Source organism: Bidens hawaiensis, unplaced genomic scaffold (genome assembly GCF_021521415.1).
Source record: "Bidens hawaiensis isolate Kalapana, Puna unplaced genomic scaffold, B.hawaiensis_p1.1 tig00000416_1, whole genome shotgun sequence".
NCBI lineage: Eukaryota > Viridiplantae > Streptophyta > Magnoliopsida > Asterales > Asteraceae > Bidens > Bidens hawaiensis.
The window spans coordinates 1612931-1618866 of NW_027491029.1; positions in this window are offsets into that span (position 1 = coordinate 1612931).

Here is a 5936-nt window from a genome sequence, read left to right on the forward strand (position 1 = left end):
TTGAAGGAAAGAAAAAGAAGAAGATGGGAGAAAAGCTTCTTCACAAGTGCAACAAGCTACCGAAGGTTGTGAGAAAGTTTTTGAAAGACTGAGGCAGTGTTAATAAGGAATGCGCAGAAGAAGTCGTATGTGTAATATAGTCTTGTGTGTTATGTGATATATATATGTATAACAAGAACGTTAAAACGTTCTTGAAATAAAGATAGGATAATAAATAAATATATATATATATATATATATATATCGTTTGATCGATATATATATATGTGTATGTAATGTGAAATAAATATATATCCTTTGTGATATATATATGAATGTATAATAAAATTTTATGCTTAATAAAAGAAAACGTTGTTAAAATTTCAGATATAAAAGAAATATTGAAATATGTCTGAACAAAGTAATAACAACGAGAATGCACGAAAAGAAGATGAGATAAGAAAAGGAAAGGGGAAAGATCCCGTAAATAAACAAGATGAACCAATCCCTGATAAATATATGAGCCAAATACAAAAGATGATTAAGGATGCGGTTAGAGAAGAGTCTGTGGCTAGGTCTCAATCGAAAAACTCGAAACATCCTCATTCCGTTAATCCATCTCGAAAATCCGTAAAATCCCGTCCAAAACCGTCTCACGTCAAGGAAAGTGTCCATGAGTCTAACGCTGATTGTGAGGTTAGGCAAGAGTTCAAGAAACTCAAGATTATTGGGTGTTCGTTCAAAGAATTCAAATACTATGGACCGAAGGAGTTCCATGGTGATAAAGGAGCCATCACAACCGTGAGGTGGCTTGAGGAGATGGAAACAATTGTGATAACGAGCAAGTGTTCCAATGAAGAAAAGATTCAATATTCTGCCCTTATGTTCAAGGGAGAGGCACTGGAATGGTGGAACACACTGATTTTGAGTAAAGGAAGGGAGGTGATGTACAACATGTCTTGGAACGAGTTTAAGGAGTTGTTGATGGCGAAATTTTGTTCGATGCACGAGACGGACCAAATTCAAACTAAGTTTTTGACTCATAAGGTTGTTGGAACGAATCTTCGTGAGTATAACACGAAATTCCACGAATACTGTCGTTTGGTTCCCCAGCTTGTTACCCCCAAATCCAGCAAAGTTACACGTTATATTTGGGGACTACCACGAGAGATTCGTGACATGGTTAGGTCACACTTGCCACAAACCGCTGACTTCGCGATGGAGTTGGCTGGGTACTTGATGGGGGGGAATGATCCGCAGTAAGGAAGAGGATAAAAAGATTGTAACAACACATGACTCGAGGAAAGGAGGAGACACCCGTGTCAAGGGTAAGGGAATTGACCAATGAAGATCTGGCTACAACCCCAGCATTCTGCAATGCAAAGTTTGCAAGAAGTATCATAGGGGTAAATGTAATTTTATTCCACGAGTCTGTGAATCATGTCATAGACCCGGCCCGCAATGGCCGATTGCTGGAAGAAGAAGATAACCTGCTACAACTGCAAAGAAATGGGGCATCTAAGCTTTGAATGCCCCAAGAACAAGCCCGCGGTTGGTGGTGCGGGAGGTAGCGGTCAAAAGAATGAGCCCAAGAAGGGCAATGCAAGAGTCTTGGTCCTAGATACAAAGAAAGCGGCCGACATGCCGGAAACCATTACCGGTACGTTCCTTGTTAACAATGCTTATGCTAGAGTCTTGTTTGATTCAGGAGCCAACTTAAGTTTTATAGATTATAAATTTTGTAGTCTATTAAACGAACCTTTAATCAAACTTAATAAAACTCTAAGCGTCAAGACCGCTAGTGGCGAAATTGTTAAAATCTCCGAATTCCTAGAAAATGGAAAAATCTTATTAGCCGGTTACGTTTTGCCTATTCAATTGTTAGCTATGACTCTTGCGGGTTTTGATGTTGTATTGGGTATGGATTGGCTATCCGACAACCATGCTCGTATCCTCCGCAACAGTAAGACCGTTGAACTTCAATCCCCGGATAAACGAACTATTCGAATTGAAAGGGATAAAGACGCTGGCCAAGTTAGCCTAATCTCTATGATAAGGGCTAACAAATGTTTAAATCAAGGATTCTTAGCATTCATGGCCTACGTCACCGAAGAATCAAAACCCAAAGAAATCAAAAACGTTCCTATTGTTTCCGACTTTGTCGATGTCTTTCCCGACGAACTTCCTGGAATCCCTCCCGATCGTGAAGTAGAGTTTAGAATTGATCTTATTTCTGGTACTGCTCCGATCGCCAAAGCTCCGTAACGCCTCGTGCCAACCGAGATGAAAGAACTGAAGAAACAACTTGACGAGCTTCTCGAGAAAGGATTCATACGACCAAGTTCATCACCATGGGGAGCGCCGATACTTTTCGTCAAAAAGAAGGATGGATCCATGCGAATGTGCATTGACTACCGAGCTCTCAACAAAGTTACAATCAAGAACCGCTATCCACTCCCCTGAATCGATGATCTTTTCGACCAACTTCAAGGTGCTAGCTTCTTTTCTAAAATCGATCTTCGTTCCGGCTATCACCAACTTAAAGTCCAATCTGAGGATATCCCAAAAACTGCTTTTCGAACAAGGTATGGACATTATGAGTTCACGGTCATTCCGTTTGGACTTACTAATGCTCCAGCCGCGTTCATGGACATGATGAATCGTATTTGCAAGCCTTACTTGGATAAATTTGTGATCGTATTCATCGACGACATATTAATTTATTCTAAGTCTAAGGATGAACACGAAGTCCATCTTCGAACTCTGCTTGAAATTATTAGAACTGAGAAGTTGTATGCTAAATTCTCAAAATGCGAGTTTTGGTTGCATGAGGTATAATTCCTTGGACACATCATTAACGTCAATGGTATTCAAGTCGATCCCACTAAGATTGAAGCTATCTCAAAGTGGGAAATCCCGAAATCGCCAACCGAGATCAGAAGTTTCTTAGGTTTGGCCGGATATTACCATAGGTTCATTGAAAATTTCTCTCGTATAGCCATTCCCCTAACTTCTTTAACTCGCAAGAACATCAAATATGAATGGGGAACGAAGCAACAAGAGGCGTTCTATATACTTAAACAAAAGCTCACCCAAGCACCTATACTTGCCTTGCCAGAAGGTACTGAGGACTTTGTTGTATTTAGCGATACATCTCATTCCGGTTTGGGATGTGTATTAATGCAACGCAAGAGAGTAATCGCTTACGCCTCTCGTCAACTCAAAGTACATGAAAAGAACTACACAACTCACGATCTAGAGTTAGGCGCCATAATCTTTGCTCTTTAGATATGGAGGCACTATCTCTACGGAGTAAGATTTATCGTGTACACTGATCATAAAAGCTTAAAGTATATATTTGATCAAAAAGAGCTTAATATGCGCCAACGACGCTGGATGGAAACTCTCAACGACTACGACTGCGAGATAGTCTACCATGAAGGTAAAGCCAACGTTGTGGCTGATGCCTTAATTTGTAAAGAGCACGAAAAGCCAAAAAGAGTCCGAGCGTTGAGGCTAGAACTCCAAGTGATCTCCTCGAGCAAATCAAATCTGCCCAAAATTAAGCAATCGCTGAAAACCAAATCTCCGACGAAAAACGTAACGGCACAATTGACTCGCTAGTCAAAGGTGATGATGGTATCCTTAGACTCGGTAATAGAATTTGGGTACCAATCATTGGAGACTTGCGCAAGAAAATTTTGAATGAGGCTCACAAATCCAAGTATATGATGCATCCCGGAAGTGACAAAATGTACCATAACCTCAAAGAAAACTATTGGTGGAATGGAATGAAAAGGGATGTCGCTTCGCATGTGGCGAAATGTTTAACATGTTTGAAAGTCAAGGCTGAACACCAAAAGCCTTCGGGATTGCTTCAGCATATCTCATGAACTACAAGACCAAATGGGTTGGTTCCACTTCTGGAAGTTAACTTGTTGAGTTAAGAACCTAACCCAATTGGTCTTGCACTAGTTGGATTTTTCATTTGACGGGAATAACAAATAACATTCTGTTGCGCATGAATTTGATTGTTGTGAGGTTGCTGTAATGTGTTGATCATTGTGAGAAATTTATGAGGAATAAAAATACAATAAAATATGTTTTGGAAACCTAACACATGTGTGCTTTCGTGACGATTTTTGGTGAATTAATTGAGATACTATGATCTGTTGAATAGGGTAGTCTTTCAAGTAGAATTCTGTCGTGATGAAACTAGTTGCTGAACTTTGTGAAAATACATGAAACGTGCTTATTACTAGATAATTGTTATGTTTTGACCAAATTGCCCTTGCGGGGAATATTTGCTAAATGTGTACAATATTAATACTTGACGCGTAGATAGTTGTTCACAGCATGTAACGTATCACAAATGTGCTTGTTAAGTCACACACGATTCAAAAACGAAACACGAAACGTATTTTGTGCATAGGTATTATGTGCCGAGTCTAGAGACTCGATTATAGTTCCGACACTTAGAAAATCTCCTTGTTGTTTTAGAACGCTAGTGAGAGTTTTCTGCGACGCGCATCACTTAGGTGACTTGTTTTGGGAATTCTTCGCAAACAGTGAGTTTCACTTTCCCCTTTTAAACTTTTTAAACGCTTTTCACTTGGGGGAGATAACATACTCCGAAAACGCTTTTAGATTTTGTTAGTAGATGATATATCACTTGTAAAGGCTAAGTGGCAAACGAAATAATTGAATTCCTTCACACATCGAACCGTTTAGTATTGGAAAATAGCGAGTCATTGTTGAGTAGTACTACTGGGTTTGACAAACCCCACCCAACGCTAAGCTCGACTGGAAGTCGAGTGGGTGTAATCTTGGCTAAACACATTACCATGGTCGGGTTAGACCTGGTGGCAAGGCACATGATAAACAGTCAGCTTCGGTGTCGAACACTTAGTAATACTTGTTGTATAGGCTAGCTACCTATCGATATATAATTGATTTAACACTATCAGGTAACGCAAAACGCTAAACGCTTTATTTTAAATAAACTTGTGAACTCACCAACCCCGTGTTGACACTTTTAGTATGTTATTCTCAGGTAGCCGAGGCGGGCGCGCGGTATAGGATCATGCATTATTTGATACGCTATTGTTTATGCAAACTTGTTTTAAACTGTTATCAATTGGGTTTTAAGTCGTCCTGCGTGACGCAACATTTGTCTTATGGTTTTTACGCTTCCGCACTTATTTTCACTTAAATGTTTTCGTATTTTGTAAACTTTATTTATGGTTTGATTGTAACTAATGATTCCGATCCTGTTAGTTCACACCCTCTGACGGTAAACTCCGTTAGTGGATTTGAGGGTGTGACAGATTGGTATCAGAGCCATTGGTTATAGCGAACTAGAAACTGCAAGCATACTAGACTATAACCGCAACGACCCATTAGTTATAATTATACGCACTGCATATGTATTTTGTTTAGTCTCTCGCTACCTTATCTCTTTATCTCATTCACTCATACGCGCGCATACACGGCTTACCTGTAGGGATGTCGACGCCACCATCATCATCATCCAATCAGATGACTCATGCTCATGGGAAGGAACCGCAGTTACCTACCTCATCGCCACATCGAGTAGTCCCGGAACTCGAAGCCCCTGCACCGAAGAGGTATCGCTTATCCGGAGGCATGTACGAAGACGAAGTTAGCTGGGATTGGTACCCGAATATGATCAGGCGTATGGTCTATCGCGAACAAGTCCCCCCATTACCTCACCCGAGTCGTCCTGCTTACCCCAACACTCTACCACCCATAACCGAACCTGTAGAGCGTGTTCTCGCAGCTGTTGTTTCTTGTTTGGAGTGTGACTTGGTTTTATGCGTTATACGAGAGCAAACGTTTCAGGACTGTTAAAAGATGAAACCGAAACTAAGGAGGAAATTTCCCGCCTAACAGCGGCCATGAAGGAAATGCAAGATGCTAGCAATCAACAGATGAAG